Source organism: Zophobas morio, unplaced genomic scaffold (assembly GCF_036711695.1).
Source record: "Zophobas morio isolate AGI-343-1 ecotype UQ-CSIRO unplaced genomic scaffold, CSIRO_AGI_Zmor_V1 ptg000029l, whole genome shotgun sequence".
Taxonomy (NCBI): domain Eukaryota; kingdom Metazoa; phylum Arthropoda; class Insecta; order Coleoptera; family Tenebrionidae; genus Zophobas; species Zophobas morio.
Genome location: NW_026972134.1, coordinates 7,706,911 through 7,722,393, shown reverse-complemented (window position 1 = coordinate 7,722,393; position 15,483 = coordinate 7,706,911). Strand labels below are relative to the sequence as shown.

The following is a 15,483-nucleotide window of genomic DNA, read 5'->3' as shown; positions in this document are numbered from 1 at the left end:
CAACTTTTGATTTAAATAATTTTATTAATTTAACGTGATATTAACTATACTTCATTCTCAATTTTTTTTTCTAAATATACCTACCTCCTTAAAATGGAATTTCCATGTATTAGCGCGCGAAGCGAGCATCTTAGCACCTTCGATTGCTAAGATGAATCAGAAACATTAACCAGTCAGCGATGCATACATACTCAGCGTAAGAAATATGGCAACAGCGTAATAGTTTTCGTATGCAGCGCAGATGGCGCTGCTTTCCGGTGGGTCGCAAAGTTGCCATAACCATGCATGTACGAACACATATACAGGTCCCGATTTGTGGCTACATACACACATTCGAAGAAAAATATATGTGGAACGATTACTTTTCTAGTTACAAAATAGACAGAGACAGCGTTACAGACGTGACCAAAAAGTTCATACAACAGTTAAATATGAGTAGGAAAATCCACCAGGAAGACTTCAAATTGGCTAAAATAATTGTGGCAACGCATGTAAGGTGCCACAATTCTGGACGTCGCCAGAGTACAGGATGAGGCACACACATGTTGCCACAATTATAACGAAACCTACACACAATTTACAACTGTGCGTTTGTCTTATGACCTGCTCCATCGTCGTCTTCACAATACCCTAATTTTACAACACCCATATAACCTTGTAGTATCTGAGCCACTATACAAAAACAACTTAAACGGGATAAACAAGTTTTCTACACTGTACCATATACAGGCAGGCCCAAACTAAACTGCATGTCTTACATCTTAAATTGAGCACGGATATAAATATTGAAATTCTATGAACGCTGCTGTTTTTAATTTGAAAGGTACATTCCAAATATGACGCAAACCACAAACCGATATTTTTTTAAATTCCATCGTATATTATATTTTTTTAAAGATTTGATCACAGGCTTATAAGAAAAAAAAACACATATAAGTTATATATGTTGTAATATGTAGTCTCATTTATATATTTAAATAACCCTTTTTGGAACATTTCGAAAGAGATTAGGTAGTACTTTATTTAACACAACTTCAATTTGTTCATATTTAAAAAATATTTTTTTGTCGACTATAAATAAAATAAACACCAAAGTGTTATACATCTAGATATATAATATACCGGCTGTCTGGAAAATGGCAGATTAACTCTTCAGTACGTTATATACGGGGGTTTCGGGAGTCCCAAAAAAATAATAAAAAAATTCTTTATAATGCAGATAACGAAAAAAACGTGATTTTATAAAAGTAAAATTGGCAACACTGTACACACCTAATGTGTGAATACCTCCGGTTTTCTTTCTGGTTTCCTAGTAACGATGCTGACTGAAATCCACCTTCGCTTTATATCAGGCAAACATTGTTGTCAAATGGAAATTTATCAAATTATTACAAAAAGAGCACATCCATATCTTTGTGCATTCTAATTGAAATGGTAATTAAACATGGTCATGGGCGAGAAAAATATTAACTAAAAGTATTACTACTAGTTATTCCGATAATGAATGAGTGGTTTAGTTGTTAAACGTAGCAAAAGAAGCAATTTTAAAATCATTATAACTCATCCAAAATGTGAGAAGGATTTTTTTTACTATTTTTCCCAGACTCACCAGTTGTTTGTTAAGAGCGTAGCGGAGAGTTAATCCGCCATTTTCTAGACACCCGGTATAATAAATGCGTCGTATTTTCAATTGTGCTAAATTAAGGTTTCTCTTCCGGCCCAAAATATCTGTATCCATTCTCAGAATATAAGGTCGTAGAGTTTTATCTGGGACACCTTATGGACACCTACTAAAAAAATTGGTCTAAAATTATTTGGATAGAACTCATGAAGTACAGGAGAACCAATACAGCTTCTTCTAAAAATTGTAGAAGTAAAATTTAATTTTGCGATTTTTGTAAGGTACATAACCCTCATAATTTAAAACAAGCCAAACATTAAAAAACGAAATTATTTATTTTCGATCATCCACTCATTAGCAGTGTCGATATGGATTATTTTCAAAATTCAAGGAATTACCAACATGAAAACGCAGTCATTTGGTCCATGAAAATGGGAAACGCTGGGTAAGTCTGCAATTCAACGAACGCCGCTGACTATGCGTGATATTAAAGGAAACACTTGTAATTTTAACCGAGACAAAAATCAGCACGGCTGCGTATGTTGTCTTTATTTCTGACAAGTGTTTTGCTAGACATAAGAATCGGTCCGTTCAACTTGCGTATTCTGTATACAGGATGACTCATTAAGTGCGCGGTCCTTGATATCGCCTTAATTATTTGACATAGAAAAAACGTAAAAGCCAAAGTTATACGGTTCTTTAGGAAGCATACATTAAAATTGATTTCGAATGTACAGAGTAGTACCTTTTTGAGGCATAGCACATTACTTGATTTTTTAAATAGAATAGGTACATATATACTTTTAAATATTCTCATTACCCTGCGTCTAGGTTTTACAACCAATGTTTATTTTTGAAATTCTGACGCGACGTTGCGTTATTCCAACTCCATTGTTTGGCAAAGCAAGGTTTAAAAAAAATCACAATGTAATCTTATGTTTAAGAGTTACGTTGCAATATTTTATGCATAGATAAACAAATATACGCGCTTTATTATGGCATTTATTAGATACGATTTTAGTATGCGGAGTCTTTATAAAACATATCTAAAACTTCATAATATTCAAATATCGATATCTAGATTTTTTCAAATAAAATACCTGTATTTATTATCGTATCTGACACTATATTTTGTTCTTTCCTTCGATGTGTCAGTGTGTCTTTTAAAAAGTAAAAAGTCGCAAAAATATCATCGGTTAATACAGAAAATATTTTAGAAAACAGAAACAGAATAATAATATGCAGTAATAAAATACGGGGTGTCCTGAGGAAACTCAAATATAAATATTTAAAGATCTAATAATTAAAAAATGTTTTACAAATACTCTATATAAGAAGATGTAATTTTACTATATACCACAACAAAGAGCGTACCTTTTTTATGTCTCCACAAAATATTTAATCGCAGATTTTAGAAAGAACCCTATTGCGTTTTTCTCACCGCTAAAAAATTTCAAGAAAACTGAAATAACGTGCCAACGTCGCAATGGAATTTTAAATAGAAATTGTGGATATAAAGTCTAAAGAGAGATAAATTAAAATATCTAAAAATATATAGGATGCACCATTTGAAAATACTAATTTTTCTGTTGCACCTGAAAAATAGAACACTCTGTGTAGGTGAAAGTAATTTGCGTGTATGGTCCTCAAAAAACCGTACAACTTCCCTGTAGCTTCTGATAAGTGATAACTAATGAGCAGAGTCAGAAATTTATGAGATTTGCATATTGATGACTGTTCATACTACACCTAAATGCTTTCGGATCTAGGCCAATTAGGTAAATAGGAATTGATTGACACATATTAAATTTTGCATATTTTGCATGTATCAATATTTTTCACATATTTTCGTATCTTTTGCATATTTTCACATATTCTGCCAATTTTTAGATTTTCGAAGCATACCGCAAATTTTTTATTGCAAGTGTACAAAATGTATGCCTATTTTTATAAAAAAATTTCATATTTTCGTAAAATTAAAACATATTTTCTTATTTTTTCTGCACATATATACCTACACATATTTTGGCCAAATTTCGTGCATAAAATTCCGGACTCTACTAATGAGGTATCAAGGAGCACAAGCTTAGTCACTTCCTCTGTAGAAACTTATATGTATGTACATTTTCAAACCTAAGATTTCAAAGTATTCGGCTTTGCAGTTTCTGATTTAATATATCTAATATTTATTTTTTTGTATTTATTTTATTAATAACAAAATTTTGAGGAGATGGTGTGAACGTTCTTGATTTGGCCAGTAAAATATATAAATTGCTTCATTCGTTAATTTTTTCGAGTAACGACGGGCCTTCGCTAATAAGTTATTATGCCATTGGCACGACGTTCACAAGTTACAAAGTTATGCGTCCGTCTTTTATAAGTACAATGTTCAGAATTTACAAAGCACGGTGTTTCTTTTCACATTTAGTTAAAATAAATGAATACTGAATAGAAAATCGTACATCATTTTAAAGTACAACGTTCGTCCACACTGCTAATGTATCATAATCTTTTATGGTATATGGTAAAAAATCCTAACGTTTGTGTAAAGTTACCTAGACAAACTTTCCCTTAGTTAAAAAGAAATAGGTATCGACTGTTAAAATACATGGAAAGGGATATGCTATGCGTATCAATAAAATACATTGCCTAATTCATAATTTTTTTTGAGTTACCCTCTATAAGTAATCCTAAAAAATATTTATACATTTATAATATGATAAAATTTTAAGATGATGTCATCATTCGTTTTGTTGGGGATATACGGATAAATTATGATTAACGTGCTCGTGACACCCTTAAAAAGTTTGCAAGATTTCAAACCATTGGGTTTTGCAGTTTCAAAGTTAGTTTGCAAAATGTTACTAAATTTTGATTTTTTTAAATCTTTATGAAGAGGCTGAAAACCTAACAGGGATTCATAAACCACAAGTGGATTTTATAAAATCTAACTTTCAGTATTGTAAATTTTGGAGATGACGTTATCGCATTGGTGGTGGAAATGGAGAGGCAAATTTTGGTTGACGTTTTACTATCTAGAATTTACATGCTATTCCTAATATACATACAAAATTTGACAGCAATCGGTCGAGTAGTTTCAGAGATTATCTGTGGAACAAAAAACGACATAAACGACAGACGGAAACGGGAGATCATTTTTTTCGGGTTCTATGGATCATGAAACGTCGAGAAAACATGAAAGTGGCAATTCGTCCAATGGATCCTCTTACAATACTTCCTTAGCTTACACCCGAGAAGTAGAAATCAAAGCTGATTCATAAACCTGAAGCACATATAGAAATGTGATCCTTTTCAAAATTTAAATAATATTTAATTTGTAAAATTTTGAGATAACTATACAAATTTTTCTAGTCATCTACACAAAATTCCAAAAATACATATAAAAGTTCATATCAAAATTTATTTAAATCAGTCCAGTAGTTTCGCAAATTATTTGTCATATATATATCGACATAGCTAGAGAGCAGACGGACAGACAAATTTTATAAAATAACCTACTTCTAAATTTGCGGTTTATGAACCAGTCTTGATTTTTTATCCTTAACGTCTAGATTTTTGGGAAAAAATTAAAATTTTCTCACAATTTACAACTTATTCATGAAACTGCAAAACACGAATTCTCAGAAATCTTGCAAATGTTTCAAAGGTATCCTAAGTAAAATTGATGAGGTCATCGTCATTGCCGAATAAATCATAACTATCTAAAATATGCAAAACATTATGAGTCTATAATTGCAGTTTATCAATGCGTTTATATTTATTAGAATAGAGGTCACATGGCTAGATTTTGTGATGAAAAACTCCTTTGAAACATACGCATAGCATGCGGATTTACTAGCACTTGAACACTCTATACAAATGATTATTTTAATTTGTAGGGCATCATCATAAGAAAATCATTTATTTTTTAAATTTTTCGAGAAGGCAGATAGGTTGGATTGTGCTTTAGGGGCCCGGGAAGTTCGGTCTAACGCCTTGTGTGCAGATTTTTGTGCACCATTTTTTTTATTATTCAGGATTAACCAAAGTCTCGGAATTGATAACGTGTATTAAAACTGATTAGAATATGAAGTTAATTCTTCAATATTGAAGTTTAGTATTGCTAAAATTTGTTCTTCAGTGGATTTCCAACAACGTGCCATCGCGCTTATGTGTGATTTTTTTAACACTCCGTGTAGTACAAAATAAAGAATTTATTAATGATATCTTGAATATTTTTCTCTACTTCGTTTTTTAAAAATTATTAATTTTGGATTATTTCCCGGTAAACCGGAAGTGCAAAAAAATTGAAATGTCATAAATAAGTGTTTTACACTGTATCATGTACAAGATGTCTCAAACGAAACTACGTGCCTTACATCTTTTCTTGACAACAAATATAAATAAATTCTGTGACCGCTGTTGTTTTTAACTTGAAATGGGAAGCTTAATTTACTACACAAATCCCTATTTTTTTAAATTGCACGGTATATAATATTTTTTTACGGATTTTAATATACAGTAAAGTAGGGATTGCAGTGATGTAAAACACTTATATGTGTTGTATTGCTTAGTTCCGATCATATGCGTAAATAACTCTTTTTCAAAACAGTTTGAAACAAAGTACTACTTTATTTCACTCGTCTTGGATTTTTTCATATTTAGAAATATTTTTTTATCGATTAGAAATAAAATAATATATTTACATTATTGGATTCGCAATTGAATCATCTGTTAAAATGCTTTCAAAAATATATACCTTGCAATTTAAAAAAATAGAGATTTGCGTCACCCGCCAAAACCAATTATGTATGTGGTCTTATCTGTAGTGTACTGAATTAAAGTTTCAAACTAAAAACAATAGCGTTTACGAAATTTCAATTTCTATCCGTTCTGAGGACATGAGGCCTTGGATTTTATTTGGGACACCTCAGAGCACACATACTAAAAAAAGTTGATACGAAAAAGATAACGGCGTTCCGGAAATTTTGACCAATCGTATATAGGTATGCCTTACTTCCTTTAAAAATTAAAAGCCAACGATGACACAGCAATTTTATTATGTTACACAATACTCGGGCGTTGGCATGAATGTATTTGCCTTATCATATTTATTTGAATTTCCTTATTCAGCAAACAATGCAACAAAATTAGTGCGTTGCAAGAGAAACGAGACATGTCGAAAATTAAGATATTGAAACGCGATAGTTACGAGTATAATAGTTTGTAAAAATTTACTTTTGCCCTAAAATGTTTTAGGAGGCGAGAGTGCAGTTACGACCACCGACGCTCGTGAAATGTTTATCAAATGGGTAACCTTTATTTTAAACAATACATTTTTCTGCAGTGTTTCTATTTAAAATATTGCGTAACACTCCCAGTTGTGCAGCTGTGTTGCCACTATCAAGCACAGACAGCGCAACAAAAAATGCGATAGTGCGAAGGAGTGCGAACGAAGTCGATTTAGCGGGTGCTGCACCGACAATAATTTGCGATTGATGTCATTGGCAAATTAATTTGCGTTAAATTGAGTCGTATTAAGTACAGTAGTGCAGTAAACTTTTTCAACTTCTTATGTGTTGTGTGTGCAACATGAATACGGAACAGGCACGTGTTATGTTGATTGGAAAAACGAAAATTATTCAAGAACAAAAAGATCATTCAGGATTTCTTCGCATTGAACTACCAGGAGCATCGGCGAGGACTGAAGAAAATGTTGGCATCAGAGGAGGCCAAGACCAGGTAAATTTATTTTTAATGTTTGCACGTAACAGTATGATCCAAAGTTTTCATCTAATTGTAAAAGGGAGGCTGTAAGTGGTGCATGTAGGATATGACAGAGGCAGAAAGCCAATGTTTATTGGAAACGCTTATTAATCACAGCCTCCCTTTATGTAAAGACATTTAGGTCAGACGGTACTTTCATGGAACTTGTGGCAGAGTGGACGGTGAATTCACATTCCAATTATTTTACACGATAGATGCATTTCTGTTAATTTAACCAGCATCTATTTTAAAGTTCGCAAAATAAATTCAGTAAAAAGCAAATTCACTAAAAGTTGCCAGTTCCTAATTTATCTTGTAAAGAAATCTTTCATTCTTTGAAAATTACATTTAACACGGCAAAAAGCAATTCGTTACATGGTTTGTTATATAAATTATAAAATTTTGTTCAACAATTTCCACATTTTTTTTACTTCGCATGCGTAAATTTAAAAAAATAGTGAAAAGTTATTTAGACAGAACTTTCCTGACCTATTATTATGAAATAGGATTCTGCGAATTTTATTTTTTCATGACAACGCCTATAAGTAAAAAAAATGTATGCACTGTTGAAATTGCAAATAAGGAAGGTTACTTGGTGTATGTTTCAAGTGAGTTTTTCATAATAAAATGATGTGCTAACACTGCTAACGTCATGAAGTTTGTTGCAAGGTTGTATCAATTTGGACAGGTACCAGGGTTCAATAAAATCGGATTTTTTTCAATAAAATTAAATTCAATGTTCACTTTACGGTCACGATTTTTTTGGGCCATTTTACTTTTTCACTTATCTGAAATTAAAATTCAAAAAGTAGAAGACATTGGTTTAAGTTTATTTAGTCATTACAATATAATTCAGCTTTTTCGAAAAATTATAAAATTCCATTTTGCGAATTTTATTTTTGTGGTAACGCCTAAAGTTATAATAAACATCTTTGAAATTTTGCAAATGTTTTAAGGCTATAAAGAGCATAAGAAATTTTTAGTCAAAATATATTTGCTTATCCCCTCCAAAAAATTGATGACGTCAGCTCAAAAGTTTGCCAAATAATCCTATCTAAAATGTACAAAATATGATGGGTCTCTTCTTGTGATTTATCATTCCATTCAAATTTTTTAGATTTGCATATACAGGCTGACCCAAAAAATTAATGGATGGGTAAATTCATTTCATTGATTTAATCAGGAACTACCAAACCGAATGCTTTGAAATCTTGCAAATGTTTTAAGGTTATAAAGAGCATAATAAATTTTTAGTAAAAATATATTTGCTTATCCCCTCCAAAAAATTAATGACGTCACCCCAAAATTTTGCTGAATAAATCCTATCTAAAATGTACAAAATATGATGGGTCTCTTCTTGTGATTTATCATTCCATTCAAATTTTTTGGATTTGCATATACAGGGTGACCCAAAAAATTAATGAATGGGTCAATTTATTTCATTGATTTAATCAGGAACTACAGAACCGAATGCTTTGAAATTTTACAAATGTTTTAAGGTTATAAAGAGCAGAAGAAATTTTTAGTCAAAATATATTTGCTTATCCCCTCCAAAAAATTGATGACGTCACCCCAAAATTTTGCTGAATAAATCCTATCTAAAATGTACAAAATATGATGAGCCTCTTCTTGTGATTTATCAATCCATTCATATTTTTTGGATATGCATATGCAGGATGACCCAAAAAAATTAATGAATGCGTGAATTTATTTTATTGATTTAATCAAGAACTACTGAACCGAATGTTTTGAAATTTTGTAAATGTTTTAAGGTTATAAAAAGCATAAGAAATTTTTAGTCAAAATATATTTGCTTATCGCCTCCAAAAAATTGATGACGTCAGCTCAAAAGTTTGCCGAATAATCCTATCTAAAATGTGCAAAATATGATGAGTCTCTTCTTGTAATTTATCATTCCAGTCATATTTTTTGGATTTGGATTTACAGGGTGACTCAAAAAATTTAATGAATGCGCAAATTTATTTTATTGATTTAATCAAGAACTACACAAAACCGAATGCTTTGAAATCTAATGCAAAAAAAACATCATAGGCATGCAGTCGTCACGTTTACGACAGCGAGAGAAGTACTGTCTAAACTCTTCAGACCAATTTTTTTGTATTGTTTTTCAAAAACGCATTTATAGCAAAATATAATGATGGACTAACATGTCGTGGATGTAAAAGCATATTGTTTTGTACATTCTGAATAGGAAACACTCTTGAAATCATTAATTTTGTTGATAATATTTGATAGTGTAAGTTAATCGCTTTTCTTAAGAAAAATACAGTTTCAGCTTCAAAATACACCATCCCGAATGGTGAACAAAGTGGTCCTTATGCCGATCGAGAGCTAAGTGAGGATGATTGTTATCATATACCCACCGAGGACAGCAGGAGTAGCAGCGACGAGATTTCTGAAAGCACACCCTTGACAACAGTATCATTAAGACTTCAATTAAAACCTAGAAAACAAGGAAAGAAAGAATTCCTAAAAGATGTAAAAAGGTAAAATAAAATTTTAAAAATATGTAATCACATATTGCAATACTTTAGAAAATGTTTATAAAAAACACGTAGTACAAATATATTTTGTAATTTCAGATGCGTAAATACCACCCCAAAGTCCAAAGTTTGTCAAGAAAAAGATTCGGAATGGAAAGAAGATTATTGACGTTTCGTCGACAAGAAGATGATCGAATGTATAGGATAACTGTTAGGACCTCAGATATACGGGAAACACACAATTTCGTAACTTGCCCTAACTGGAAGTACTTAATAGTCAAGCTGACGATTTGGAGAAATTTCGTGTAAAATCTTTAGAACTATAACGGTATATTCAATCGGAGGATTATGATTTAAAAGATGTTACAGATAGAGAATTTTGACGAAGACATATTAGCGAAAGAATTATTATGTAAGTATTGACTCAGAAGTTTAAGATCTAACTGATGATTTAAACATTTAGATAGCATGTAAGGCTATAATTTTTTTTATTTTTTATGGTTGGGTTTTTTACATTTTTTATTTAACGTTATTGAAATTGTATCGTTGTATCATGTAGGTACTGTTTTCATAACTTTATTTCGTTATCGGCTCGCTGCAGGTTTCATTGGTTTAGTAACTTTAAAAATTTTTAATGTCATGTTTAAAAAATTAACGAATTAGGTCTACATTAATAATCAAACGATGTTATTATTTAGTGTGTCTTGATATTTCAAATAGTTAGGTAGTTAACAGCGCAAAAAATGAATCTCTTTAACATATTTCTTATATTATATGAAGCAGTGATTTTGAATTAGGGCTTTTTAAATCTGCAGTTTGAAAAATTTTTTTCGAACAAATTTTTTACACCAAGTTAAAACAGATTTTACAATTTCTGATATTTCCTATTCGTAAATTTGTATTTGCATTAAAGAATATGCTTTTGATTTGTATCTTCCAACGTGTTCATGTTTTTTCACTTGGTGCTGAGAAATCTGTACAACATGGTGAATGCTTAAATTTTTTGCGATATAGTTGTCATAGTAAAAATTTTACGTGTCATTGTAATTTACTAAAAGTAATAGGGTAATAGGTAACAATAAATCTACGCAGTCAACGATACAAAAAAGTGTCTACATAATACGAGATGTTATTGTTATTGTTTCTAATAGAATCTTATTATTTAGCGGAGAAATCACCACTTCTTGATGTGGTAGTCACAGGATCAAAGAAAACGGTACAAAAAAACAAGCATACAGAACACCAACAAAACAAGTAATGACAAGAAATTAAGTAAAGAAACTGAGTCTATTACAATGCTGATACTAGAACATTCCCAAATAGAAACACCACATAAAAAGTCAAGAAATTCTCGAGGAAAACCAAGAATTCCGTCAACGAAACAACTTGAAGCCATAGTTTCTAATCCATCTAAAAGGCAAAAATTAACGTAAGAAACTACTCTATTGCAAACAGTTTTTAAAACTTGATAGAAAACAAAAAAATATCCACTTTAAATTTCTGTATAACGAAAGTACTTCCTGTAAACAAGAATGTTTTTCAAACTGCTAGTTAAACGAGGTCACTGAAGAGTATGGTTAACTTCAATTCATTTACCTTTTCTTTTGGAATTCCTGGGTATGTTTTTTATTTTGTACCTTGATTATATATATTTTTAATATTCTTCAGTCGAGAACGTTTTTCAAACTGTTTTTAAAACAAAATCGCCATTTAATTGGATTCAATATCAAATTAAGGCTAGCTGCTAGGTCTTTTACATGTGATTTTCAGTACATATTCAGAAGGTAATATTTCCAGTATTAATGGACGTATGGTCGTAAAATTTTAAATATAACATCTCCACAACTTTCTCTACATAGCACAAGGTCAGTTTTGTTAAAAACAATTTAATCATCACCTTTTTTTTTAATGAAATTTTTGCATTAACGTATCTTTCAAAATTAATATCTCAATTATGTATGGAAATTGCAGAACACTGTTTCAGTTGATAAAACTCCATCGTACCAAATACGTTGGAAATGGGACAGTCAAAGTTGTCTAGTAAAAGCTTTTAGATGCTTCTTTTTCTGTATCTCAGTTCCAACAAAAAAAGTGGACGATATGTCTGGTACGATTTTTGAAGTTTGGTGAGATAAAAACGGTGGAAACCGCGTTCCAAAATTTCCATATATAATTCAGATATTGATTTTTTAAAACACGTGAAAGTTTCAACAAAATTTAAAAAATATGAGATAATAAACTATTTAAATCATTTCAAACTACCGGGTGGGAAAAATTACACATCGTTTCGGGTGTAATTTTAAGGCCATGGGGTCCTCTTGGACCCCATGGCCTTATTTAGCCAAAATTAAGGAATTAATCAAAAATTTTTGGCGAATCCAAATTATTTATTAATTTTAAACACAACCAAGTTAAAAAAATTACATAACAATATTAAATAAGCATTTTTCGTTACAGTTTTTTGTTCCAGCATTCCTGACATTCAACAGTACGAGTAGAATGTACTCGGCAAACAAATCTTTTGTAGGAAATGCAAAAATTTCTTGATTTCTGTCCCCGTTACTTATATAGACGAAACAGCGTCCGCGGGATTGTACTGATATCGATTTTGATAAGGTGCCATTTATAAAACAAAATTTAATTTTTTTTAGAGATTAAATTGTCACACTGACACCGATACTGACGCTTGCAAGTATGTATCAAAACAGCAACGCCGTCTATAAACTAGTAAAGAATAAAACAATGGTTTTTGAAAGACTAAATTCTCAGAATAAAACCTGCAGGTGAAATAAAATCTCAAAAATATAGACAAAAAAATGGCAACAAAAAGAACCAGGTGGGGTCCATGCGGACCCCAAGAGACTAATTTTTTTTTTTTTGTAACAGACTGTTACACCTATACATACAATTGATATTTTTTGAATGCATAGCAAAAGGCCTTAATTGAAGCTACTAAAAATACCACTATCGTTAAACCAGAAAATAACGGGAAAAAATAGGAAATTGTATCAATGGGGTCCATTTGGACACCACCCGGAAGTTTGAAGGTTAAAAAAATTCTCATATTATGTAACGAAACTTGTGGACAGGTTACATTTAAATTTTCGTAACAGTAAATGTGTTAATAAGGGAGATATTAAATTCTGAATATATATTGACAATATCATAAGAACCAAACGTAGCGATTTCTCATAATTGGAAGTATTTATGTACCTTTAGATTTTTGGAATTCCTAGATATATTTTATTTTCTACATTAATAGTTTTTTTATAATATCTATTGTTCGTACAGTTGAGAAAGTTTTTCAAGCTGTTTGTAAAACTAGGTCATTATATAGTTGCATTTAATATCGAATTAAATGGAAATATTTATTTAGGTACCTTTAGTTTTTTGGAATTAAGTACAAGTATATTTTTTTGTCTTCTACTTTAATTTTTTGTAATAATCTTCAGTTGAGAATATTGTGCAATTGAATTCAGTAGAGATAAATATGTATGTATGTAGTGTTAGTTTTTTTGGAATTTTGTCATTTACCTTAATAATTTTCTTAATATTCTTTAGTTGTAGGTGGTTCACAAAAATTGTAGTTATATAGTAAACACAAAAAAATAAAATGTTACTGACAGTGATTGCTTTTTATTGCAGTATCAAACATTGAAAATTGTAAATTTTCCCGAGTTAAATATTTGATATGGAGCTTATATTATAGTTACAAATTGGCATAGTGTCAAACTGTGTGTATTGTGAGCTGCATAAGTTTGTTCGGTTCTTTTTAAAATTCAGGATAGGGTACATTTATAAAGGCAACTTTTATTATAATATTTAAGTTATTTATTAACAGTCAGGTACTTCTATGAAAACTAATTCTTTCAACGAAGTTAAAAGTTCGTTTAATTTGAAAGACAGTTCAACGCAGCCATGAAACTAGCCGTAAGATGTGTATAATTTAGTTAAAATTGTAACTGAACATTTTTGTGGCAAATGAAATTATTCAATCCAAACTCAAGAGAAATGGGTTTTATTAAGGACAAAAAGTTGTAGTTGTTCAACGTTTGGTAGTAAAATATTAACAACAATTTTAGAACAGTCCTTTCAAAAACATATTAAAGAATTACGATGATAGAGTAAATAAAAATTTTCAGTGTGTACTCTTATTTATCTATTTAATTTGAAATAGAGTTGTTAAATATTGAAAAATACTTAAATCTAAAGGTGACTTTCCTTTAAATTATGTTTAAAAGATATGGCTGTACACATAGTAGTCGCTGTTTTCAACCTTCTTTAAGGTCCTCCGAAAATTTATTCGAATGTTGTCAGTGTTCGCAACTCTATTAATTTCTTTAACTTTAAATACGGTTTGTTAAAAGCTTCACAACTCTTTTTATACATAATTTTAGATACAGTTTGTTAAATATTAAAATTACCCAAATCTGTGAAGTGAATGTCCTTTAACGTGAGTTTGAAAGATACAACTGTGTAAAATTGCCTGCATAAAATATTAGCAGAAGTTCAAACCGTTGATAATACAGAGAGCAAACCAGTATGTCCACCTATCGGCACATAAGAGAAATGCAAACTCTAAAATCTTGCGAGAGCACACACCCGCAAGGGGTGAAGGGGGAATAAGCAGCATGCTCTTGTAAAGTAACCTACATCATTAATATTATTATTATTAATATTATTATTACAGAAGATGAAGAAAGTGTTGGCAGAAAGGCTATAAAAATATGAATAGCTGATAAACCGCAAACGTAGACTAATAGTATTCTGTGCATTATAGACACGATTTATCCAGGAATCGTTTGAAATGACGTCATCAAATTTTAGGGGCTTAACTGATTTATCATATTTTTAACAACTTTAAAACGTTTGCAAGATATCAGAGGTTTTATAGTTCCTAAGTTAAACTACTATTTTAGAAAAATCTAGACGTTTAAGATAAACAATAACGGCGGACTGATAAGTGATCCGCACAGAAGCATATTATTTTGTGAAAATTAAGTCAGATTTACTTTGCAAAATTTTGGTGGGGACGTTATGAAAATGTTAGAATGATTGTACAAATTTTGCTTAGCGTTTTACGATCTACTCCTAAAATAGGTACTAACTAAAATTTCTAAAATGATTAATTTTGCTTTTAATCAATCAATATTAGAATAAAGAAAAATTTAATAAGAACAATAATGAAAGCATTGAACAAATAAGTTCTTTGAGGACATCAAATTTTAAGAAGCATCAGACTTATTTATTTCCAACGAAAGTTGTAGGTACATTATTTTGTCATTTTCTATGCAACTAAATGTGTAAATGGAAAGTTTACCAAAAATATCTTAATACCCATTATCTTTCAAGGCCGAAGTATCGGTTGAGAAAGGTCAGTGAGATGTTAATGAAAAATGATAATCTACACACAGTAATACAGGGTGATTATTTTATCTGTTCACGCCTAAAAACTTTCATGTAAATATGAACTTAACGAAAATGAATACGTTCTTCTTCACACAGTACTATCCTTCGATCAGAATTTCTACGTACTCTATTCATTTTAACTGAACAATTGTTACATGGTTTGGGTGAAATCGCTTTGCTCTC

General features: G+C 30.7%; 1 long non-coding RNA gene across 1 annotated transcript; it reads left to right on the top strand.

Moving 5' to 3' along the window:
• Window positions 1–6,514: 6,514 nt before the first annotated feature.
• On the top strand, window positions 6,515–13,262 carry LOC135137556 (uncharacterized). Its single transcript, XR_010281855.1, has 4 exons — window positions 6,515–7,363; window positions 9,678–9,894; window positions 9,991–10,303; window positions 11,058–13,262. It is a non-coding gene; the product is annotated as an uncharacterized LOC135137556 (long non-coding RNA).
• Window positions 13,263–15,483: the final 2,221 nt, after the last annotated feature.